Raw genomic sequence first — 26,982 nt, 5'->3', positions numbered from 1 at the left:
CCCCAATTCCCAGCTCTTGCCAATAACTGAACAAAATAAACACAAAGTCAAGTTTCATAGAATCAGAGTACAAAGGATCTCAGAGGAGGTTTTATCCAGTCATTTGAACACCACAAATACCTTCTCCAAACAACATTGAGGTAGCTTAGTAACATTACAAGACTTTGGTTCCATCCCTGCACAGAGATGAGGGTAGGAAAAAGCATGTTCCATTACAACTCTACCCACTGTTTCCCCTGCCCTGCACATCTCTTCAGAACAGCAGGATAGCATAAAGGCAGTTTGAACTCTACAGTACAGACAAAGGAACATGCCTGAGGGACCCATGGCTCCAGCTCTATCTGTAGCAGACGATGGCCTTGTTGGACATCAACGGGAGAAGAGTCCCTTGGTCCTATGGAGGTTTGATGCCCCAGTGTAGGGGAATTCGAGGGCAGGGAGGCAGGAGTGGGTGGGTGGGTGGGTGAGGGCACACCCTCATAGAAGCAGGAGGAGGGGAATGGGATAGGGGGTCTCTAGGGGCGGAAATCGGGAAAGGGGATAACATTTGAAATGTAAATAAATAAAATATCCAGTAAAACAAACAAACAAACAAAAAAAAATGGTCAACTCTGAAACCAAATATACACAAACAACGAAAACAGACTCAGCAGGTTGTAGTTAAATCCTTGTACACATGTATGCATATAATAATGTACGTAACAATAATAATCAAAGAAAAGGAGTCTCATCAGTTTGAGAGTGGGGCAATGGAAGTGCAAAGTAATGTAATTCCAAATTGAATTAAAAACATATTTTAAAAAGAAAAAAAAAAAGAATAGAAAAAGGCTGTCCGCACAGCAGGCCCCTAGAGGAATTAATGACTCTGACTCAGGGTTTGTGAGTATATACTCCCCAGGCGAACAGCGGGAGTTCCCAAGATAGCAGAGAAACCGGAACCCTGCACAAAGGGTTGGAGTCCTCAAAGGTCAATGATTGGCCAGCCATTTGGGCGAAGGGCAGGGAAGAAATAAACATGACATCCTGTTAGAAGGGGACTCACAGAAGAGGAAAACTCCAGGGACTAGTAAGAAGCAAAAAGACCCAAAACGCTGTAGTGAAGAAGCCAAGTCCTCAACATGGCCTTGGCAGCAAAAAGCAAGCACTAACCCAAACATGGAAGAGTGTGTGTGTGTGTGTGTGTGACATGGAAGAATATGTGTGTGTATGTGTGTGTGTGTGTGTGTGTGTGTGTGTGTGAGTGTGTGAGTATGTGAATGGTGTGTGTGTATGTGTGTGATGTGCTGTGTGTGTAATATGAAACAGTGTGTGTGTGTGTGTGTGTGTGTGTGTGTGTGGTATGTGCATGTGGTATGTGTGTGAGTGTGTGTGTGGTATGTGTGTGGTATGTGTGTGTGGTGTGTGTGGTGTGTGTGTGGTGTATGTGTGGTGTATGTGTGCTGTGTGTGTGCTATGTGTGTGCTGTGTGTAGTATATGTATGTGTGTGCATGGTATGTGGTATGCTTGTGTGTGTGGTGTGTGGATGGTCTGTGTGTGTGTGTGTGTGTGGTGTATGTGTATATGGTGTATGTGGTGTGTTTGTGTATGTGTGGTGTGTGTGTGGTGTGTGTGTGTGTGGTGTGTGTATATGTGTATATATGTGTGGTATGTTTGTGTGCGTGTGGTGTTTGTACATGTGTGGTGTGTTTGTGTGTGTGTGTGGTGTGTATATGTGTAGTGTGTGTGAATGATGTGTGTGGTGTGTGTATAGTGTATTTGTGTGTGTGTATGTGTGGTGTGTAGTCTGTGGTATGTGTAGTGTGTATATGATGTATGTGGTGTGTGTAGTTTGTGTGTGTGGTGTGTGTATGTGTGTGTGAGTGTGTGGTATGTGAGTATGTGTGTGGGTGGTATGTGTGTATATGTGTTCATGTATAGTGTGTGTATGTGGTATGTGGGTATCTATGTGTGTGGTGTGTGTTTGTATGTGTCTATGTGTAGTGTGTGTATAGCGCATGCGTTTTAGGGTCCCGGTCTGGAGAAAACAGACAAAGTGCTGAGCACCAGCTTCCCCCCTACAGACAGTGTGACCAGTCAGCTCCTGCTGCTGGGCCCTCCCCACCATGAAGGAATCTTAAACCAGGAGCTGAAAGTAAACCCTTTGTTTCTTAAGAGGCTATGGTCAAATAGTTTTGTCATAGAATAAGAAAAATAGTTAAAGTGCACTTAATAATATATCTATGTGATTACGGGATATAAATAAATACTGGAAGTAATGAGGAATAAGCATCATTTGGACATTTTCCAATCCCCCCCTCCCTTCTCGTTGCTGGAGAAAGAACACAGGGATCGTGTTAGGCCGGGCTTTACCCCAGTCCTGCTTTTACGTGTTCTGAACTAGTGAGCTCCAGCAAACCACCGAGTGCTGGGAGAACACGCTGTGGCTGACGGCCGACAGGGAGGAGTAAGGACACCATGCCTTCCTAGAAACATCTCACAGGACTTAGCTTACCAGGGGAGTCTAAGGGCTGCGGCATAGCTCAGTGGTAGACCGCTCGCTCGCCTGCCTGCCTGCCTAACAGGAGGACGAGGACAGCTCTGAGTGAGAGAGACCCCGCCCCAGTGCCATAAAACCAGGCCAGTGGGAAGAGCAGATCTACCAAACATCATCTAGGTTTAGTTTTGAAGAAAGAGATGACTACTATTTAGGCAAAGATGTAGTTTTTACCCCCCTGCAAAACTCTTATCTGTAGAACTGTGTCAAGCCCAAAATCAATATCGAAAGCAAAATATTACCAAATTAGATATATCTTGTTATTTTTTACTGCCCGCCTGCCCTTAAGTATTTCCGGCATTACCAAAGGAAAATATTTTCAAAAATAGTCCAACTGTTTTTTACACACAGTTCAGTTGCAGTGACCTTTTGTATATAACCCAAACAAGATATCATAGGCAGGATATTCAATTTTTATTTAGGGACCTAGACACGGTCATGTTATATTGCTCTAAATTTAAAATAAAATTACTTAACTTAGTTTTTCTTTTCATTGAATTTTTTTCTCACATACGTATCCTGGTTATAGTTTTTCCTCCCTCTGCCCCTCCCAGGTTCTCCCTCCATTCCCCTTTCTGTTTCTCCTTAGAAACCAAACAGGGTTCTAAGGGATAATAATAAAATACGACAAAATAAAATACAATGAGATAAAACAAAAACCATGATGTTGGAGTTGGACACGACAAACAGAAGGAAAGGAGCCCAGGAGAAGGCACAGAAACAAATCCCCACTTGTTGACACACTCAGGACTCCCATAAAAACCCCAGTGTATACACAGGGGCCCTGGTGCAGACCTTTGGGGACCCCGTGCATGCTGCTGCTTCCGTCTCTGTGTTCATGTGAGCTCTGCTCAGAAAATGTTGCTTGATGACTGTGTGGGTTTGTGTGTACGCTGCAGAACACATGTGAGGGCGGAGGACAAGTTGGTTTCTCTCCTTTCACTTTGTGGGTCCTGAGGCTCGAACTCAGATCATCAGGCTTGGCAGCAAGTGTCTCAACTTGCCGAGCCATCTCATTGGCCCCAAAATTTTGCTTCTAATGAAGACAGGGATCAATGAAAGAGAGGTGACCTAATAAAAGTCATGGTATGTGTTAAAGAGAAAAAAAAAAGGAAGGGGAAGCTAAGACAGAAGAAGAGAGGATGAGAAGGAAACGTGGCACAAGTTTCTTGTTCCTGGCCATCACTCGCTTACACATTCATTGTCTTAATTCAATTCATGAAACAGTGCGAGAGTGCTCAGTTGGCACGGGACATGTGAAAGGGGAGTGAAAGTAGCATTTTAGCTGGGCGGTGGTGGCATACACCTTATCCCAGCACGTGGGAGGCAGAGGCAGGCAGATCTCTCAATTCGAGGCCAGCCTGGTCTACAGAGTGAGTCTCAGGGCAGCCAGGGTTACACAGAGAAGCCCTGTCTTTTTTCTTTTTAAAAGGTTTTATCATTTCTTTTTCTGTGTATGTTTGTGCGTGTGCATGTGTGTGTGCATGCGTACCATGTGCATGCAGGTTTCTGCAGAGATCAGACAACAGTGTCAGATCCTCTGTAACTGAAGCCACAGGTAATTGTGAGCCACTGTCATGGATGCTGAGAACCAAACCATAGTCTTCTGCAGGAGCACCGAGCACTCTTTTTTTTTTTTTTTAATTTATTTATTATATCTAAGTACACTGTAGCTGTCTTCAGACAGCCCCAGAAGAGTGCATCAGATCTCATTATGGATGGTTGTGAGCCACCATGTGGTTGGTGGGATTTGAACTCAGGACCTTTGGAGGAGCAGTCAGTGCTCTTAACCGCTGAGCCATCTCTCCAGCCCAGCACCGAGCACTCTTAACCACCACAGGATTACGCATGACGTAATGATAGGAGACAGTTCTGAGAAGAGTCCTCAGTTGATCTCATGATTGTAACACCACAGAATAGACCCCTGCAGACACCCCAGTGGTATAGATGACTATCCATCTTGCTTCAGTGGCTGTAAATATGTATAGGGCATTGCTTACTGTCCCCCGGGCCACAATAAATAAAACTCTGTGAGAGCAAAGCAGGCAATGAGAGAAAATGGTGCAATGAAGGGTGACAGAAAGTACGAGCCCTGAGGTCCCCACCCACATGCTGTGCTGTGCTGTGTGGGAGCCATCATGCTCCTTTGTAAGTAGGGAGAGTGGAGGCTGGGGAGTGGAGGCTGGGAAGATGGCTCAGTCAGTCAGTAAAAAGCTTGTTGTGTCAGCATGAGAAAATAAAAAAAAGGATTCAGTTTCAAGGTGAGATCCTGACTCAAAAGATAAGGTGGAGGAAGATCTATCTATCGAGGAAGATGCCTGACGTTGACCTCTGACCTCGCGTGTGTATGTGCCCTCGTACATGTACACATATACACATGCACAAAATAAATGAGTAGGGGAGTTGTTTTAAAATAATAAGAGAATAGTATAAAACCATGAACCGCCCGCCCTTGTCAAGTATCTGTACTGTGTGGCTGTGTGCTGTAAGGTCATGAAGCCGGCAGGGCAGCAGGTTTGTTGACACAGCATCTCAGCACTCGCAGGAAAAGCACCTTGCACACTATGATGACGTCAGCACCAGCAGGCTCAGCTCCCTCCCAGTCCTGTGAGACACCGCTGCACGTGTGGTCTGGTGCCAACCAAAATTTCACTACATGGAACATGACTGAATGAATAAAATTGAGGGTGAAGAACTACTCTCTTAGAAGGAAGAGAATAGTCTCAAACTGGGAGTGACATGCCAGATCTATTTTGAATGAATGGTATTTTAGGGGCTTAGTTATCTTAACTTTAAAGGAGTATAATACTTGAAGGCAATGTTTTACCAAGCAACGTGGTGTATACATGGTTGAAATTCAACCTTTTAGCACAGTTTACACTTACCAAATTATGTGAAAGGCCAAGAGGCTATCAACTTGATTTCAACAGTAAGAGTGCCTCAGTAATGTTAGCAGCAGAGTTGATGTGGCACAGTTACCCATTTGGATTCGGTGGCTTGTGGCATGGGGGCTCTACCAACAGGTACACTCAACGCGTTTTTAGTAACTTGTACTGTTGGGACTCTACCCATTGGTCCACTCTGTCTGTAGTTAGTGGCTTGTGATAGAGGGACACTCTTCATGTGTCCTTTGTAGATGGTGGACTGGAACATCACTTCTCATATGGTTCCCTCTTGCAAATGTTCTCCATCTGTGTGGTGGGCATGATACTTTTTAAATTGTGTGAAAAAAATTCTTTAAAAATTATTCCATTGACCACATACACTCTCCTATTGTTCTGATTTGTGATCGCCTACAAAAGATACCAGCAAGTGACCTTTGGTCACGACAGGGCATTCTGCATGACCTTGCTGCCTCCAGTATAAGGGCATATGTGATCTATCACAACTCATCACCCTTCTCCTCGTTGGACTCTGCCCGAGTCCATGTCGGGAAATGTGCTGTGTAGGCCATGTGCCTTTTGGTTTGAAAAGGGAACAGATATTGAAACATGTGAGTGACTGGGAACTGGCAAGCCTTCCGCCAAACTGTGATAACTGAGTGGCTTGCCAGCTTGTCTCTGAGTGTTATTTGGCATACACTGACACAAATGGTGTGTCTATCAGCTTCTCTAGGTAAGTGATTCTTAGCCTAGGGGTAGTGACCCATTGGGGGTAGAAAAACCCTTTCAACAGAGGTCAACTAAGACCATCAGAAAACATGGATAAAGCAAAATCACAGTTGCAAAGTAGCAACTAAGATAATTTTATCATTAAGGGTCCCCACAAGATGAGGAAATGTATTAAAGCATCACAGCGTTAGGAAGGTTGAGAACTACTACTCTAGGCTCATCTTTCCTTGAGAGTTCGATGGAGAAGGAACAACAAATAAATAAGAAGGCCCAACTTCTGGGGTCCCTGTTTCTTGCAGGAAAGTGGTTCCATTTAATGTGATTTAAAGAAACTGAGTTTTGTCCTCTTGGATCCAGCACTGACCACCATCATTCTCTTCACTATTACAGGTCATCCAGCATGGCCTCTGGATGGAGACAAGCTTTTGAGTCACTTGGGAAAGTAGCTCTTTGCACAGGAGACAATGCTAGGTTCCAAGGCTGGCTGCCAATAGACAGTCAGGACACTATGTCATGCCACTGGCATGGCGTGACAACTTATGTACATAGCAGTCTATCCGTGTCTCTATATCGACATTTAAACAGTTCATATACTTTGGCTCTTGGTTTTGTTTTATTAGTGTGCATACCCCAAATTAGCTAAGCATCAGACTTAAGGTACACTTACTAGGAAAGACACCAGTCAATCAATTAATCAAAACAGTTTACCGAAGGCCTGAGCAGCATGCGGTTATGTCATGACACCACTGAAGAGTCAGATGAGGTACCTTTAAGAGTCAAAGGACAAGTTAAACTCAATTCTCTCCCGTGCCGGTCTCCAAGGTTAAGCCAGTGGAAGCAAGAGGCTCAGGTTGGACTAGCTCTCCCTTCCCTCCTCCAGCACTTGCGAGAGGTGACACAGAACTGATGGCCAAGCAGTTTGCAAGAATATTTAAGACACAACCCTTGGACTCTAAAGCCAGTGAAAACAAACATGAGGAAGACATTGCTGGATGAAGGGCTCTTCTGTAAGAAAGAATTTTGCAAAGGAGATTGAAAGTAACTGTTTTGTTGGTTGCACATGGCGAGAGAAGGGTCTAGAACTGTCATGTGACGGCTGAGAGGCCTTCAAAGGGTCATGAGACAAGCAGAAACCACTGGGTGAAAAGGCAACAGTTAGAGGTAGTGAATCTTTCCAAACAGTGAATCTTTCTGGACCCAGCATCGCTGGCACCAGAGAATTAAGGAGGGGGCCACTGTTGGAGTGAACAGCCTACTTTTCTGTGATATGAGGCGCACAATGGAGACCTAAAGTGGAACAAAGGCCGGGGGTACTAAATGTCCAGCAAGCAACAGAGTGAATTTCCTGAAGGAGGCAGACATGGGCACGGAACAGGAAGCTATTACACCAGTAAGCCCTTTCATGCATTCATTACTTTGGTTTGAATGTCTCCACCAATGCTCATGTTGAAATTTAATTCCCACCGTGAGGTAAAGTGATGGGTCCAGGCAGGCTCTCTAAGAGGACATTAATCCATCCTGGGTTAATGGATTAGGAGGAAATAAATGGGTTATCTCAGGAGTGGCTTTGTTATAAAGTGAGAACTTTCTGGCTTCTGTTTTGTCTTACTGTGTGACCTTGCACTGTCTGGGGACCCGGCAGAGTCCTCACCAACATCGATGTGCTCAACAGTCTGGGTCCCCTGACCTCACGTCCCAGCTTCCCTAACTATACACAATACACCTCTTTAAAAGAAATCCCCCAGCTTGTAGCATTTTCTTACATCAACAGAAAACAGACCAAGATACTCATCTCCCAGTAGGCATTTTTTTGTGCGTCCTGTGGAGCAGGTACCTGCACACTCGAGGGAGGAGCTTTTGCTACTGTGATGAGCTGCACATGGGACTCTCAAGAGACATAGAGTCCAGAAGGAAAGAAGAGTCATAATTCTTACAGGCAAGAGATTGGATGAGGTGAGCACAGAGTATGCTTGGAGGGCCCAAGACAAGAGACAAGTTAGGTTAGATTACTCTTGAGGGAGAAGCAGAGACTGGGCAAAGAATGAAGTCTAGGAAGTATACAGTGGTCAGAAGGAGCAGCTGGTGCAGGGATCCTTAGCAACCTCATACCCACGGCAGCTCTGGTCCAGGATGAGAGAAATTGTGCTTTTCTAAAAATTAAAAATAGCTACCTTTACACATCAAATAATGACCACAGCAGTTTAGCAAGTGTGTGACATGTTCCAATCACTGAGTGATTTTGCTTACATATTTGTTTGCTTGCAGTACTGGGAAATGAACCCAATGCCTTGTGCGTGTGAGACATGAGTTGGGCCCTGATTATAACTCTCCAGCCCAGACTCTGTTCTATTAGTTAATTTGTTTGTCCATTTGTTTGAGGCAGAGTCTTGTGTATCTTCTATAGTCAGGGATGAGCCTGAACATCTGCTCTTCCTGCTTCCACCTTCCAAGTCCTAGGGCAGCAGATGTGTACCCCCTTCTCTGGTTTATTGGTGCTAGGAATGGAAGGCAGAGTATTGTGCATGCTGGCCAAGTCCTCTACTAACTGAGACAAAAACCCAGGTCCAGATAGTGTTTGTTACACATAACTTATCTAATTATCACAAAGGTCATTACCATTCCCACTTTACAAACTTTCCTGAAGTCAGGAAGCTTGGGTGAGGGATGATGGAGGAGTCTGTGTGCTTTGTGATGGAAGCAACAACTAGAGAGAGAAAGCAGCAGTGACGAGTTTAAGTGTGGACATTACCTGTCGTGGATATCCCCATTGACACTCAAGTGGAAATTCAGTCTCTCTTGCAAGGTATTAAGTGCTGGACCCAGATGGGATCCTTCAAAGGTGACTGGGCCACCATGGCAGAGTCATTGGCCCATGGGTTAATGCATTACCTTGAGGGTGGGCCTACTATAGAAGCTGGTTTGCTTTTGTTTCTTTTCTGAGCCCCAGGCAACAAGTCATACCCTCTGCCACCTCAGGATACTTCAGGACACCTCAGAGTGTCTCCACCTGCTAAGAGATCCTCTCCAGATGAGGCCTCTTGACCTCAAACTTTCCAGCTTCCAGAATCACTGACCAAGTAAATGTGTATTATGTATAAATGATCCATTTCCGGGTATTTGGTTGTAGCAACAGAAAACTGACTATGGCAGACATATTGAGCTCCAATTGTTTGTGAACAACTTGGAAATGTCAGCAGCTGTTGAGTTCTAGTTTCTAACCTCAGGAGAAAGGCCTGGGTAGAAAACAAGGATTAGAGATGAAAAAGAAACCTAGGCAGAGGAAATCATTACAGTAAGCACTGTAAACCAGGCAAAGGTCACAGTGCCTTCCGTGTTTAACCCTTTCAACGGCCAAATAAAGTTGATAACCACCATGATTTTCATGGGATAGACTATGTATGTCTTTTAGTCTCCCTGTACTTCTATGCCTGAGTTTCTACCCTTTCTGTGACTATAAACCAGTATTTTATGTTGGGTAAGATACAGACATACATTTCACTGAAACAAAGATTATATGGGCTCACACTCAGCTCCCGCCCCTTGCTAGTTCATGTTTAACCTTTGATTTTTATTCATGCATTCATGTCAAGGTCTTGCTGTGTACCACAGACTGGCTTGGCTCTTACGATCCTCCTGCCTCAGCCTCCAGAGTGCATGTGCTACCACGCCTGGCACAGATCTCATTTCTAAAATAGACTGGCTGTAACGCACCAACTTGCTTCCCAACCCACTCAGGAGCGCCACAGCTTGAGAACTGCTGTCTGACGCCCCTCCGCCTCCCACCCCTGCGTCTGCACTCTCATGGCAGCTTTGCAAAGATGAGGGGAGGTGTGACCAACATCAGAGATGCTAATGTAAAGAGAAACCTTGGCTTCTGCTAGGTTTTCAGTCTTCAGTACAGCCTGATAAGCCTCGAGCTGCCTCTGCCGAGTCATCGCTGGAGGACATGTCTCTAGAAGCCAGTTCTTAAGCACTGAGTCATGTGTGGCTGCCATGAGTCTTAGTGGGGATTAAAGCCATGTTTGCTGCCTCCCCCCCCTCCATCTATGATACAGGAAGGGAGGCAGATGCACAAAACTTTGGAGAATTTTTAAAGTTATTTGCTCTAAAATTGCCACACTGTTACATGGCAGAAGGATTTGGGCATACAGCCCAAACAACCTAGCCTGTGCTTACACTTCTTTAACGTAATTTCTGCAGACAGCAACTGCAGGAGAAGTATTAACTCTGGGCAGAAATGATGTCATACGATGGTGACATCTTATTCAGCAGGAAACAGCTCTGCTGGTCAGACTGTGGGAACCGATTCCCAAATACATCATAGACCCTGAACATAAGGCCCCCTCCGCTTTATTCGGTTCTTCAGAAAGGCGTGGCGTGCTCCTTTTCATCCAACAACTCCTTCTGAGTGGCCCGCCTGCCACCCTATCACCCCCTCGGCCGCTAATGGCTAATGTTGGCTTGAGGGGATGGTCAGGTCAATTGGTAAAGCTAACCGCTGCTCATGAGCAATCGGAGGGCAGAAGACACGCCCTGAAGCCTGGCCAAATTCTTCACTGGGTTGGGGGCAACTATGGAAGACAAAATTAAAAACAAGGCACACATTCTGGTGTATTATCAGCTTTTCCTGAGTGGGTACAGTTTCACTCCATCTATGCCCCATGGGCCTCCATGGCCCTACGTTTCAGCCTTTGAGTATAGACTTGTACTAACAGCTCCACACGGGACTCCCAGGCCTTCAGTCTCAGACTGAGGATTCCTCATTGGTCTCTCTTATTCTGAGACTTCCAGCTCCTTGGACTCTATTGGTTTCCTAGGTTCTCTGGCCCATACACAGTCATTTGGGGTCAATGATATGAGCTTCTGACACCATAATCCATCCACTGAATGCCCTGCTTAGGAAAACTCAGAGCTTTAGAGTAAAAATCCCTTTTCCCTTATCCCTCTATCCTGCAATCATCCTCTCTCCTCCTTTCCCTGGTACTTGCTTTCTCCACAGCCCTCATTGTTTCTACAAATCAACGTCATCCCAAGCGTTCAGACCATTCTCTGCCTTCCCGATCATCCCACTGTAAATACGTCCATTGGAGAGCTCCCTGGTCTCCCTGACTTCTGCAAATGCTTCTTGGGCTGGTTCTTGGCAGTCACCCAAGTCCGGAAAGCTACTGAAATAGCAATCCCCAGGCTTAGCTTCTATATTCCCACTGTCAGAGCCCACCTACTCTGGGGACTAAAGGGCTGCTGCTATGCATCTAAATCCCAAATCCAAGTCTATCCGATGGGAGGACAGCTGGTCCTGTAGCCATCTCTAAAGATCTAACACGTGTGGCACTGGGTCTCACCCTCCTGCCTCTGGCAGCCACAGAGCCTGGTGAAGATGACCTCTCCCTGAAATGACCTCAGCCAGACACTGAGAACAGGGACATCGGCTTCCCAGTCCTCAAGATCAGAGGAAGCATCAGAAGTGGGGGTGTTCCCAGGCTTAAGGTGCCACACCCAAAATATACCATTACTGCCACTGCTTAAGACTTGTGCATAGTCTTCCCTTTGAGTTTACATATTTCTTCTCCCCTTTCTCTGACCAGCCAGCAGATCTCTCTTCCCCTGGTGCACTCACCAGTCAGTCTGTGCTCTGTCAACTTTTGCTAGAACTTTCTGCTCTCAGCACCACACTCTTCCGCTCCCCACTGTAGAAGTCCCTGCTGTGGCCCAAGCCCCACCTGCTGTGTTGATATCTTCCCACAAGGTGACCTCATCAAGATACAGGTGCCGCGCAACTCACACTGGGGTTACATTCTCATAAATCCTCCTGGGGTTGGAAATGTCATAAATAAATAATGCATTCATACCTCTTCATAATCAACAGTTTAGCTTAGCTTAGCTTAGCCCCTGCCTACAGCTGGGCAGCATCCTCCCAAGCCAAAGTTATGCATGAATGTTGAATAACTCACTTGGTGTGTTTGAGACCTGCATCCAAAACTCCAGGCACCACCCAGCATCACCTAGAATGTTCGCTTTTTCCTATTGTGCTTATGAGCTGATGGGGTAGACTGGGGCTGTGGCTGGATGACGTGGCCCAGTGTCATTCAGGATGATCAAACTTCATATTGCTACCTCAGGAAATGTTCAAACTTAAGAATTCAGGGATCTGGGTTCTATAAGAAAGCAGGCCGAGCAGGCTGTGAGGAGCAAGCCAGTGAGCAGCACTCCTCTGTGATTTCCGCATTAGCTCCTACCTGTAGGATCCTGCCCCGTGTGAGTTCCTGTCCTGACTTCCCTTCAACGATAAACAGCAATGTGAAAGTGTGAGCCAAAGAAACCCTCTCTTCCCCATCTTGCTTTTTGGTCACGGTGTTTCATCGCAGCAATAGAAATCCTAACCTAGACAATTTCATTTAGAGTCTTCCACAATTCTCTCATTATTGTTGATACAGGTGGAAGCCAGGACCTCATGCACACTGAGCAAGTGCTCTACCATAAGCTACCCGGCTCCTAGCATTTCTTCATAATGTATCATTCAGTCAGGAACCACAGAGCATCAGGTCTAGTGAGACGCACGCCCTAGGTGGGAATACTCCTTTTGGCGCTCAAATTCCTGGAGCATTCCTTAGAGATAACAATGTATCTATTTGTGTTTTATTCTTTGCTTCAGGTGCTGGAGACAGAAGCCAGGATCTGGCACACACAGGTAAGCAAGCACTCTTCCACTGAACCCCACCCTCAGCCCTGAAGGGAATTGTTAAAGGTAAAGTCTTTCTCAACTCTGAGAGTAAATCATTGTTACGATCTCTGTGCCAAAGGAGCCTAGCTAGTTAACCGCTGCACTGAAGGAATTATGGGCTTGAGCTGAGGGAGCAGGTTCTTCTAGATTCACGCCACCGGAGCCAATAAATTTTATGACTAATAGAGAGTGGTGGGAAGAGTAAAGAAAATGGCCAAGCACATCCCGGTGGGTCAACAGGGCGGCCATCATAAATAAGAAAGAGACAGTCGACTGTCAGTTCAATCTTCCTGGCAGCTCCAATATCCCAGGCTCCAGGGAGAAACCACCTACAGTCTCCAATAAACAGCTCTGATACAAACATTCACACACACACACACACACACACACACACACACACACACACACACACAGTAATGTATTACCCTAAGCCAAGAGTTTAGTGTTTGCTTGTTTGTGGGTTTTGTTTCTTTCTTAATCTAATTCTATTGATTTACAACTGAAAGCTAACCAGAGTGCTAACCATTCAAGGAAAACAGAATGGACATCCAGCTACAAGTCTCAATACGATTTGTCCCAGGAGCACTGCAGATCAAGGAAGAGCTAGCTGTTGGCCTCACTGCCTGTTTCAAATAAGACACACTGCAGCGGGACAGAGTCCATATGTTTGGTGTTTACAGCCTCAAACCGCCAAACTTTCTGTATGAAAGCCTCCATATGACTTTAATTTAAATTCTCTTATTTATTTTATGTATATGAGTACACTGTACTCAGACACACCAGAAGAGGGCATCAGATCCCATTACAGATGGTTGTGAGCCACCATGTGGTTGCTGGGATTTGAACTCAGGACCTCTGGAAGAGCATCCAGTGCTCTTCACTGCTAAGTTCCATGCTCTCTCCAACCCCATAACTTCAATGTTAAGTGAACTGTTTCTGTTTTAAAGTGAACAAATGAATGTTTCAGTAGAGAGGGGATATTATGAGGCAGTGCTTACTTAGCTCAGGATAGCCTCAAACTCACTATGCAGGGGAGGCTAACCTTGACCTCCAATTTCCCCCCGCCTCCGCCTCTCAGCTGAACTTTATTCTCCTGTGTCACCTTTGATATTTGTTCTGAAAAAAATTGTGCCAAAGATCGGGAATGAACCAAGGAGTGCCAATTCTAAAGTTGTGGCTGTAAACTCTAACTACTGCAGCAGTCATTGTGTGTAGTCACAGGCTGAGCCCTGGGTGGCCTCAAGGGGTACAAGCAGAAGGTTTGGGGGTCTTTTGTACCTTGCTGACCAGCCATCAGCAGAATGCCATACTAGCAGAATGTCTGTATAAGGAAGACTTGATGAAGCCTGACTTGATGTCACTCTGGTGAATGCATTTACCTAAGAGACTTGAGAAAGAGAAAATGGCTTCGGAGACATGTAGGAAAAGCACTTTACCTAGTTCTGTCTTGACTGGGGCTTAGCATTGAACATCCTGTTGGAAATAAGCCTCGAGCATGCCAAGAATATTTTGTTCCGAATTATAAATGCAAACCAGCCCCTATGCAGATGGAATTCTCAATTTTATAACCCCATAAATCTGTCTACCTCCATAACAGAAACTGTTCTATTGAAAGCAAATCCTTAAAAAAAAAAAAAAAAAAAAAAAAAACCAAAACCTATTGTGGGTGTTAAAAGTCTCTTTAGGTAGTAATGTGGGCGTAGCTTGGTGGTAGAGGTCACACTAGCATGGCAAAGCTTTGGGTTCAATACCAGTAGAGAGAAAGAAAGAAAGATTGAAGGAAAGGAAGGAACAGCCGGGAGCGAGGGCGTACATCTTTAATCCCAGCACTTAGGACAGGCACGTGGATCTCTAAGGAGTTCAAAGCCAACCTGGCCCACATAGAGAGGTTCAGACCAGCCAGGGCTACACAGTGAGACCCCATCAAAGGGAGAAAGGAGGGAGAGAGGGAGGGGAGAGGCGATATGAATTTGTATGAATTTGACCTATAATAAATATTTATTAAAAGTTTAGAATCTTTGTTTAAACAAAACACTCATGTAACTTACAAGCAAAATACTTATAAAGGAAATACCTGAGAAACTTAGTATTTTACTGTTTAATGAAACTACATTTACAAGTGAGACAGCGTTAGGGTTGTAGCTGATAGTGCTTTCTTTTGGTGCATGGATGAACCCAGAGCCCAATACATGCTGTTTGTGCTGTACCACTGAGCCACACTGTGGCCCCTACTAAATCTTTCTACTCTGTTCTGGTGGCTGGTTCGGCAGCTCCGGGTGGGTTTAAGCCTTCAGGCATAGATTACTTTGTACTTCAGGCTTCTGATTGGAGAACTGTTGGGGGCAGAGGGCAGGAGACTAAGGAACCTCCAAGGGAAATTGCTACTTTATAGCCAAGAATGAGGAAAACCAGAAAGGATTGCACTGGCCTCCATCCATCCCTCCCTCGGGCAAATGGCTCCCTGTCACTTCACTGTACCCGGGGTGGGTGCCAGCCACATGGCTGGAGTGAAAGAGACCATTTATCAGCTCAGCTCAATTGTGCTGCAGAGTGTGTGCTATGCAGATGGCGAACGTATTGTTCTCATGAAAGGGAAACAGCTTTGCAAAGGAGAATTTTAATGGCAAAGATCTGGAGACCGCACTCTGCACACTTGATTTCATTACATTTGGTTTTGATCAGTGTGTTCATTCTTGGCAGAGGGAGATGATAAAGATAACCAGTTTTTGCCATTTGTTCTGCACAGCGAGCCACAAGGCTGACATCCCTATTACCCTCGACAGAGCTGCATACACCCAGTGTGAGCTTGTAGCCTGGTCTTTCTCACTGGTGATTACTTTGTCCTGTTCTTAAAACTGTTGTAAAGCCACTCAGCACTGATGGTCTCAGCCATTACAAGCCTCCATAAGGTACAGTGGCCAGGGACGTCTGGTCTAGAGAGTCAGGAGGTACTAACTATATAGCTAAGACGTGAGCAAGCTGATGGGGTAAGGGTGACTCATATTTGCAAGGAGTGGAAGATGAAAAGTATCAGATGGAGTGTCTGCAATTCACATAGGTGTTTATGGGTAGCAAGGGGCTAATCCTGAAGCTTTCAGCCCTGTGAGTAACCTTCGGTCTACTCTCTTTGGAAGACTGATCCTTGGCCATTTGAACTATTGATTCAGGAGGACCTGAAGTCTGCATTTACATTGCATACAACGTTTGACTTTACAGCTTCTTTCTTTGAGTAGAATGGCTAGCTATTATTCTGCCCTCCTGAAGCAGAATCCAAAGCACTGGGTGAAAGGAAGGACCCTGGATAGCTACTGCACACCAAAGATGATTTAGTAACTCAGAGCTAGAAGGAAACAATTCACATGGTAACATCAAAGAGATCCCTACGCATAGAGTAAGCCTCTGCTGCAGCCAAGGCGCGCTGTACTGCCTAATCTCAAACTGTAAGGCAGGGAGGGACCAGGTCTGACCCCAAGCTTTTCTTCTTTTGAGTGTGCTGAAAGTTCTTGCTACCCCCTCGCCTCCCCCAGACTCCTAGATCACCAGTTTAATTCCCAGCAGAATCATAATCAAGGCAGACTGTCTGGCTAAAAAGAGAGACTTGTGGTTTCTATTGTCCTCAGTGGCCCAAGTCACACAGGGAAGCTGACAAGATGCAAATCCTGTTCAATGTGCCTAAAACTGTTTTCATCCCTAAGCAAAGGCCCGGAAAACTTATTCAGTATGGTGGCTTCATAATATGGCTTCAGACCATTGTAGAAAGCGCAACACTAATTTAAATAAATTGCATGTAGTCAAAGGGAATGAGACAGCTTTGTCTTTGTTTAGTCTGAGAGGCTATTTTCGTGATTACAGGGGGTCTGATATCATCTTCTCAACTACTGCAAAGCTCAAGAGAGTATCATTTACCCTCCAGCCACACTCCCATTAAGGGTCATTTTGCAGCTAACCATCCCACTCACAGGGCTATCTGTGGACGTAAACCCCTGGGAGCAAGACCAGACCTACTAAGTCTTTGAGAGTAAGTATGCAACAAATACCAGGACACTGGTTACATTTAAAAACCCCCAAATACTCTCTACCACCAAAGGTATCTCAGTTCCAGGGACCTCTAGGTTCTTTGAGGTAACATCTGCATCTGAACCTCTAAAAAGGTCTCCAAGTTGCCAAAAGATTTCTTTTGCTGTTTTGCTTTTTCTGAGACAGTCTCACCATGGCTTCAAAAAGTCTAGTACTTCTGCCTCAGCCACCTAAGAGCTGATTGGAAGGGATGACAAGGTGTTGTGGTACCAATCCTCCCATAAACTTCCAGTTTAGAAGGATGTTTATTAAGATATAGGATACTCGCGAGAAAAGTCAAACATTTCATCCTTCAAGGAAACCCCTAAAACGCAGGACGTTAACAACTTGTGCCTCTGGAAGTCCATGAAACTGACCAAACACACTAGGCCCTTCTCTCCCTAAGCATATATTAGCAGTAAGGATTGCTGAGAGACACTTAGACCAGCCAAGCCACCTGAAAGAGACAGTGACTCTCAGCAAGCTGAGCTGTTTAGAAGAGGCTCAGATTGGAGCCACCTAGAAGGAGGAGACCAACTTAACTGCCTGCAAGAAGTGAGGCCTAGCCAACCCACCTGGGAGCAGCAGAAATCGGCCCAGGTGCCTAGAAGGGGCTCAGACCAGCTGTACCGAGAGACCCTCTCTAATCTGTTGAGCTGGCTGTAAGCTGTGGGGTAAGGCTGGGGGGTTAAGGGATGCATCCATATTTGAGTCCTCTCTACCCCTGTAAGTAACCCCAATAAAGCTCATTAGGTCATCGAACTGGACTTTGGTTTTGCTCTTACTTTGATCTGTAGTTGGTTTCCTGTCTGGGGTGAGTAGACATTTATCTGTTCATGCCTCCACTGAAATGGTGTCACACAGCACAGAGGGGCAATGCTGGAGGGAAGCCTTTGGAAGAAAGTGGTGGGAGAAGGAGGCTCCCTGGTAGCTACTCAACAGACACCACCAATGCTTGAAACTGCCTTCCAGGCTTAGATTCTCTGTTACACACCGTTGCACAAAGGGAGACTGTGTCCACTGTGGCACCTGTGTTGTTGCACTTCCAGATCACAAAGCAGGACTTTGAAATCAGATATTTTCTCCATAAATCTCTTCGGCCGACAGACTAGAACAGTGCCTTTCCTTCCTTCTACCAGACAGGGCAGAACAATTGAAAAGAACACTTGTGGGGGCTTGAAGTCGAGTTCATTATTAGCCAGTCTGAGGCCCCTAGCCACAAGCAAAACAAAACCTTCTAACTTTCCCACCACATTTTGGTCTTACATCAGATTGCTCAACAGAAGCCTAAATCTGAAACATGCCATATTTTTTGGATCTAAAAATCACCATTGCTGAAAAAACAACACAGAATTCTACCGTGTTGGTCCAGGTCCAAAAGAGAGACCAAAAGGTAAGAGTGGTTTTTCACTTCTTTTGATAGTTTAGTTTAAATTGATGGGTGTATTTAAAGGGAGGTACCAGGCATCAGGAAGAGAAGCAGACCCTGAAAACTGAAAGATATTTACACACTGACAACAGGAATTTTAAAAGCTAATTACTTTCCAGAGCTCCAGCCATCTCTAGCGTCCTCAGCTAACTGCTTCTGGAAGCAGAAGTTGGTATGTCTCAGGTGGATTCATTTGTTTCTGTTAAGCAGAAGGAAGCCTGTATCAGCGCCTTCCAGTTGCACATTTCTAATCCACCGTAGGCTGATGACAGTGCAGGCAGATACTCTGATTGTTTGATCCAAGGACTCAGGATAGACATTTGTTTGTTTGTTTGTTTGTTTGTTTTATGATATGTTGCTAGGGATGAAACCCAGGGGTTTGTGCATGCCAGGAGGCAACCCACACCCTCCATATCCACAGAACCAAAGATGTTAGAATCTCCTAGGGCCATTCTGCATAAGTAAATTTCATGTAGACATACAGTGTGTAAGGCACAAATGGGAACAGTGAAAATTCTAGGAAGAGGTACTTCTGTTCTGACATTGAGAGTCAACGGCAGGCAGGATGCAGTGTGTGTGTATGTGTGTGTGTGTGTGAAGTAACCATTGTGAAGAAATTTTAATAAGCACTGATTCTAAGGTTTAACTTCTACCAAACCTCACAAATGACATAAAATCCAAGTGGGAAGTAAGCATTGGCTTGACGTCACCATATTTATCCCCCTTAATTTTCTATTTACCTCAAATAAAGTTGTCAGTTCTTTCCAGTCTCAGATCAAACACTGTCCATATGATGAAACTAAGTATCTTTTTCTCCCAGAGAACTTAAGTCATTGGTCTCACTGATGGCTTCTGGGGTTTTCTTTCTAAAGACTTGCTAACTGAGTCGGGCAGTGGTGGCGCACGCCTGTAATCCCAGCACTCTGGAAGGCAGAGGCAGGCAGATTTCTGAGTTTAAGGCCAGCCTGGTCTACAGAGTGAGTTCCAGGACAGCCAGGGCTTCCTGTCTCAAAACAAAAACAAAAACAAAAACAAACAAACAAACCAAAAAAAAAAACAAAACCCAAAAAAAAAAAAAAAAGACTTGCTAACTGGGGGCTGAAGAGATGACTTAGCACTTAAGAAAACTGGCTGTTCTTTCAGAGAGCCCAGGTTCAATTCCCAGGACCCACATGGCAGTTCACAACTGTCTGTAGCTCCTGTTCCATGGTATCCAACACCCTCACACAGATATACAAGCAGGTCAAACACCAATGTATACAAAATGCATACAAATCAATTATTTAAAAAAAAAAAGACTTGCTAACTTGCCATTCAGTTTTCAAGTCTACTATAAAAGAGCATAAGACACAGGGAATTTCTTGGCATCTGAAGAATGGTTCACGGGCATCCTCACCCCATAGACGCCAAACTGAATATAACTAAGTGCTTGTATAAAACCACATACTATTGCACATAACCTATGCCTATCCCCTGATGATTTTAAGTCATCTCAGATTGCTTGTAATACCTATGCAGTTTTGAATTACAGTTCTACTGTGCTGCTTAGGGAGTAATGACCAGACACAAAGAGGGCTGCTTGTTCAGAAGGGACACGATACCATGATGGGCCTCACTGAATAAGGAATGTCAGCAGCAAGGTAGCACCTGCCATGACTGGATCTTAGCTACGGGCGCCACGGATGACTTTGATGACAGTCTGATAAGGCCTCAATCTCTGCCTCAAGGCTTTTATGATCATCCTCACAGACAGGCCACTCAAGCAGAGACTCTGCAGTGATAACCCTGAGAGACAGGCCACTCAAGCAGACACTTGGGAGTGATTCTTCTTGAGAATGCTATCATTGTCCAAGCCTTAGTCATTAGCAACTTCATGAAAAGGGCATTTATGAAGAACCTGCCAGAATAAACTTTCAGTGTATAAAATAATCAAGTTAACACTGACTTTTACACATTGATTATCCAAGACAGATGTAAGATAAAGTAAGCAACATCATTTTTAGCCAGAGCAAAGAAAGGAGGATATTCTGATATTTTCCTTTCAAGATTCTGGGACTTCCTTTCAAAGCTTCTTTGGAAATTTCTAGTATCACCCCATTGGGTTATCTCCACTGAATGGGCCACATTCTCACAGTGATGAATCTGGAGAGCAGTAAATTCCTGTAGCTTGGACTATAAACAAGCCACTCTTGATCTGCATGGTAACTATCAGCTCTATTGACCTAAAGAGTCAATAGGCAGAATTCAACCCAAGCGCAGAACAAAGAAAAAGCCAGAGCATTCGATGTTAATGGCCATACTTTCTAACCCACTTATATTTAGTGTCTTATGAGAAGTTCCTTCTACTTGTACTTAAGTATAAAATAGAAACTATAATCTCCCCAAATAATAATCCACATAAGTCAACAGTAACAGGATGATACAAGAATAATTAAAGATAAGGATGACACAATTATTTTTTGACAGATACAGTACAATTTATTATATGGAGAGTTTTCTAGGGAAATAAAGGCAAGGTTTGGGTAAACGTTCTCAGAAAATACTGATAAGGACCATTTTCACCCAAACAAGCATTGATAATGACAGGTGATGATTTCATGTGTGCCACAGTCCAAAATGAGGTCATAGTAATTGAGTGAAATAGAATTCTACAAATGAGGGAGGGAAGAAAGGAGGCTACCAGGAAAAGAAAATGCTAACACGAAGGCAGCGTGACCTTTCTGTGCTCAATCCTGAGTGCAGAAGGCCCTGCCCAACTCACCAAAAGCCATGTTTACCCAAGGGAGAAGGGAGGCAGAGCCTGTCTTCTTCTAACTGATCTTTAATCATTATATGAGCCTATGTTTGAACAGGACGGGAATGTAATGTGTGTCATACAAAGTCTATAAAATACTTTCTGTCTGTGGTCAAGGCTCTGAAGCGCCCCTGCTCTTCTCTTGTTTGGAGCGGAAGGGCGCAGGCTAGCTCTGCCGAGGGTGAAATCGAGTGGAAATCTGAAACTAGAGGTCAAGTACAATCCGGCACGATAACTCCCGCCCCCAGGAAGGAATCTGGAAATACTAGTTATGCTGTAGTGAGTTTATAACTATATTTTAAGGATACAGATGTGAGGGTTGAGCTTCATCTTAGAAGAAACAAAAAAATGCCCAAAAACTGAGCAGCAGCGACGAGGGGCGCGGGGGGTGGGGCATGCATGTGCATACTGTCAGGAGAACAGCCTCTCATGGATATCCTAGGGTCTAGCCTAATCGTTAGATTCTCAGAACTCTAAATGCTCTTAAATGTACTCTCTAAAAAGTATCTGCGTGCTGGAGCCGTAGCTCATTAGTTCAGCCCGGCATTTGATCCGCAGAACCTCAAAATAAACAAACACGCCCCCCCCAATTAAAAAGCACTTGAATATGACGCCGTCTGTGCCCTAAATCGACTAAGAAGGTGCAGAAAATAAGTCACTTGCTCCCTGGAATTGATTAGATTACAAATGGGAAAGGGTCTGGGTTCGCAGAATGTCTTGCATCTGACAGGCATTTTTAGGACAAGCTTTCTCCCCACCCCCAATCCTTTACCTCTTGACAGCAGCATGCAGTTTTTTCAACAGCAGTCAAAAGCCCCAAAAGGCAACCTCACCTCCCCCCCACTCCCCCTTAATAAACCAGAAGTCAGAGGGAAAGCGTGAAAGCTAATTGGAAGGGACTCTAGTTGAGTAGTCACTTCTAAGAGAAAAACATTTTTTTTTTGAAAGAAAATGAAATCGGAAGGGGGCGGGGGAGAAGAGGACGCCTTTCTAAGCTTTAAGATTGTAGAATAGCTTTCTTCTCCTGAGTCAAATGACTTTGCAAGCGTTTTTGCAGGTCAGGGTCTGCGGGGGGTCCGTGGGTCCTGAGGAACGGTGCTGGCTGGCTGACAGCACGGAAAAGCACTCAGCAGCCCAAGCCGAGATGCCCGCGCCCCTCACGCCCCCGCCCTCCGGGACACTTACCGCGACCCTCGCGGCTGCTGCTCGCACCCAGATCTCTGGCGGCTGCGGACCCCGGTGTCCCGGCTCCCGCCCCACGCGGCCTCACGGTCACACGGCTCGCTCGCGGGACGCGGTCTGAGCGGCGGGCTCGGCAGAGAGAACGGACGCGAGGAGCGGAGCTGGCCTCGCGGGCCGCGCCGGGGCCTTCCCTCCGTGTCGTCGGTGCCAAACAGCTCCTCTCTGGGTCACTTCCATTCTGTGCTCAGTCCCAGAGCGGCGAGACATCTGTTTTCCATAAGCCTCGCGCAGAGGCAAATCCTGGATTAGATGCCAGAGCCCACGCCGCAGCTGATCCGCGCACAAAGAGCCGCGGCTAAACACGCAAGTTGGTGCCCAGTTCCAGAACCACTCCGATGACTAAGGCGGCAGCAGCCGGGATGCGCCAATCCGCGGCTGGCTGGGTTTTCAGGTCTACTGCGGAAAACTCACACCCCCCACCCCCCGCCCGCCCACCCCACGAAAGCACGCTCTGTCCCTGCAGGGGAAGTGACTTCAGCTGCGCCCGGCAGAGCGAGCTCAGCGCCGCCGGCCTCCACCACCGGGCATTCGGTATTGAAAGCAAAGTCTGCCGAACGTGACCGGGGTGGGGGTGGGGGAAACTCGGCGTTTGCTTTAATTCCAATTCACGAGTCAATTACAGTACAGTCAGCACAGAAAAGGATGCGGAAGTGCTGTCTTTGCAAACTGAATTTTCACTCTCCAAAACAGCTGGTCAAAATTGCTGCCTTCTCCCTATCTCCTCCCCTGTCCCTTCCTCACTTTGGAGTGCCTTGGACAGCGTGAAGTCGCTACTTACTCTCAAGCGCTCTAGAATCTAGGGCAGGTTATGCTAGGAAGAATTACCAATTCCCAAGCCTGCAAAATTACTGTCAAAGAAACACAGGGTGGGGTTGAGGAGAGCACAGATGGGGATTTTCAATCACTCTGGAATCCAAAGACAGCTCCCCACCCCCAAACCCCCACCTGCCGCCACCTCCTGGACAAGCCTTTTAAATTTTGGGCTTCTGCAGGCCCTAGAACAAAGAAGTGGGGCACTAGCTGATCCTGAATGTGGCTGTAGGGACAGGGCAGGAGCAATGAGGGCAGACGCTTTATGGTGGACGGCAAGGAAGTTAGGTCACGGTGCTTGTCTGGGATCTTGACATCTGGCTAGAAACTAAAGGGACCGTCTGAGAGATTCGGAGCTAGCAAGTGATGTAATAAGATTGACACCGCAGAAAGATAATTTCACAAGGCGAGTCCAACCTAGAAAGAATGTGGACGTGAGCTTGAAATGAACGGCAAAGACTCCAAAGACAGCAAGAGAGAAACTAGGATACGATGTCCAGTACAAGGGGGTAGGAGGCGCAGGTATCATAGGGAGGTTATAGCCTGACAATCTCTGTGCCTCAGGTGGCAGGTTAAGTAGAAGAAAATGAAAGAGGACCCAGAGAAGCCAGGAGTTGGGTTCAGAACGAGGTCACAGAATGCAATCCAACCACACACATTTCTAAGGTATTTGGGACCTTCTGGCTAAGCAAGACAGGTTGGGCAGGTGTGTGGTTAGCCATCAAAGGTAAATACGGAGTAGGGAGAATGGTTCAGTTTGTATTAGTTTGTTGCATCTGCCAAAACAAAGTACCTGGAAGTGAGGAGATTAAATAACAGAAATGTATTGCCTCACAGCCTGGGTGCCTGCAGCCAGTGTGATGGGAGGTGCTTGCTCCAGCAAGAGAACACCCCACCCCCCACCCCCACCCCCACCCCCACTTCACCCCCCACCCCCACCCCCACCCTCACTCCACCCCCCCGCCCCCACCCACCCCCCCCATCCCCACCCCCCACCCCCACTTCACCCCCCCACCCCCACCCCCCACTGGAGCCCATTGCCGCCTCCTGTGGCTCCTTGGCTTGTGGCATTGTAGCACTGATTGTCCCTGGCTCTCTCTCTCTATGACCAGATAGATGTCCCCCCTTTTGTAAGACGCTAGTCATATTAGGTTAGGGGCCCGCCGTCCTCCAGAATTACTGTACTTCACTAATAACATCTGTCCTCATGTGACAGCCAGCTGTCACCATATCAAGATGCCTAAAATAACCATCTTAAAGCCAGGCGGTGGTGGTGCACGCCTGTAATTCCAGCACTCTGGGAGGCAGAGGCAGGCGGATTTCTGAGTTCGAGGCCAGCCTGGTCTACAGAGTGAGTTCCAGGACAGCCAGGGCTACACAGAGAATCCCTGTCTCGAAGAAAAAAAAAAAAAAACAAACCAACAACTTAAAATGAGGAAAGGTTTATCTGGTCTCACAGGTGTACATCCATGGAATCAGGGGTGAGACATGATGCTGGGAACATGACAAAGGAGACTGATTTACCCATGGTGGCCATGGGTAAGAGAGATGTACAGACAGACTGTGCTTCCAAAATTCCCTTCAAGGGCAGGTGCCCACAACTGAACTCCATTTTACTAGGCCAAGCTTCTGAAGTTGCACACTCCTGCACTTGACTATAGCAGTGCAGGCTGGGCTGGGGGTAGGGGACAAGTCTTCAATGCAGGGAAATTTTGAAAAGTCTAGGATCTAATGGCATTATATTTCTATCTTGTAATGGCAAAATCACCTCCTTTCCATAAAATGTCCCATTCTGAGGTATGGGGGAAGGGGTTAAGGCTTCAACACAGGGATTTGGAGAAAACAACTGAATTCATAAGATTCACCCACTGTGAGCCGAGTTACATCAGGGGATGGAGAGGAGAAAAGCCACTGGCAGGGGACACCTTGGGTGCAAACAGTGAGAAAGAGGATTAGAAAATGCAAGGAGTTTTATTAAATTTCACACACACACACACACACACACACATACACACCCCAACACACTAACTTGTCTGATCATGTCTTCTATTTAATACCACCTTGGAACTTTTATTATTTTTTCCCCTAAAGTGTTCCTGTTCTATATGAATCTATCACATGCCATGTATTATCTGGGCACAGGCTCAATGTGCCAGTGGCTGCCCCGAACACAACCACAAGCACAGGTCTGACAGCTTCCCCGTTTAATTACACTTACTTAGTCCTGATGCCAAGCCTGGAGGCCAGCCGCTGCCCCTTTCCTTCTAGACTCTTCCCTCCCCGTGCCTCCCCTCTGTCTTAGTGCCAGAGCCCCTTGCGCCCTGGCTGTGACATCGATGCCACATGTAACCTTTGGATCATCTTCAATGCCATCCACAAGGCTTTGAAACAGCTTAGAACACGACAAACACACAGGAGGTAGAACTTAGTTCTGGTCTCTGTTTCTTTAAGACTTTACATGTTATCTCACAGTGGTGCCAAGGATAGAAGCCAGGGCCTGGCACATACTAGGCAGGTGCTCTACCATGAGCTGCAGCCCCAACTCTCCTCACACAGCTTTTCATTTGGAATTGGGGTGGGGAGGGAGCAGGAGTTACTGTCTTGTCTCCAATGCACCCTGGATCAACCGATCCTCCTCCATCTCCCACATAGCTGGGACTCAGACATGTGCTACTGTGCCTAGCTCTTCAATCTTACATCTTACTCCAACACAATACGTGTGTTGTGGAGTTCTTTATCCCAACAGTAACCATTGGAGGGTTAGCTGACTTAAAGGGGCCTCCTGGGGGGACTCTCTGGTATTCAGTTCATGACCAGAAGGGTGGAATTCTTTTGGGGATCAGTGAGGAAGTTTGTGAAGTGGGAAGGGATGTTCTGAGAACCCTGGCATGAACTAACTGGCATTACAAGGCCATGACAAGGTCAAGGTGAAACCGTTTCCTGCTGGAGTTCTTTGGTAGATCAGCTTCCTGACACCACTGTTCAGGGACTGGGGTCTGCTTCTTCACAGACGGCTTTAATTTCACCTACTACATCTGTCCAGTATCTAAGATGTCAGATTAGCAGAAAGACTTGTGCGTGAAACAGCTGGAAAGAGCCCGTTCCTTCTGCCTCAGGGTAGCCAGTGTTTGCTGTGCACACGGATTATGTACAACATCTTGGCACAGGAGACAACACTGTTTCCTGTACCGTGAGTCAGATGACTAATAGGGGTAAGAGTCAAAGTATACAGTTAACTATGAGCCTTTCCATAAAAGAGGCACTGCAACTGTTCTAAGGACTCATGGAAAATGTGTATGTGCACATGTGTGTGTGGTGTGTGTGCATGAGTGTATGTGTGCATGTGTGTATGCATCAGGGTGTCTGTATGTATGTGTGCATACAAGTATACATGTATGTGTGTATGCATGAGCATATGTATACATATGTGTGTGCATACGTGTGTACATGTGTATGTATATGGATGAATATATATATATATATATATATATATATATATATATATACACATGTGTGTGTATGCATCAGGGTGTTTGTATGTATGAGTTATATGTGTGCATGCATGTGTACATGCATGTGTGTATGCACAAGTATATGTATACATGTGTGTGCATGCATGTGTACATGCATGTGTACATGCATGTGTGTATATACAAGTATGTATACGTGTGTGTGTGCATATATATCAGGGTGTCTGTATGTATGAGCTATATGTCTACATGCATGTGTACATGCATGTGTGTATGCATGAGTATATGTATACATATGTGTGTGCATGCATGTGT

General features: G+C 45.9%; 1 protein-coding gene across 2 annotated transcripts in view; it reads right to left on the bottom strand.

The window, feature by feature from the left end:
* Trim2 (tripartite motif containing 2) overlaps positions 1-26,982 on the bottom strand; it is a 110,342-nt gene that overhangs the window by 75,405 nt on the left and 7,955 nt on the right. Inside the window, exon 1 of one of the 2 annotated variants that reach the window (XM_052180283.1) lies at positions 22,331-22,793. The exons of the other annotated variant lie outside the window; for it this stretch is intronic. The gene's annotated coding sequence lies outside the window, so the exon portion shown is untranslated. Of the gene's footprint in view, positions 1-22,330; positions 22,794-26,982 lie in introns of those variants that run through there. 2 annotated transcript variants of the gene reach the window in all.

The sequence above is a fragment of the Apodemus sylvaticus genome, chromosome 4 (assembly GCF_947179515.1).
Source record: "Apodemus sylvaticus chromosome 4, mApoSyl1.1, whole genome shotgun sequence".
In the NCBI taxonomy this organism is placed as follows: Eukaryota; Metazoa; Chordata; class Mammalia; order Rodentia; family Muridae; genus Apodemus; species Apodemus sylvaticus.
The sequence above is the reverse complement of the archived record's forward strand: the minus strand, read 5'-3'. Positions and strand labels throughout refer to the sequence as shown.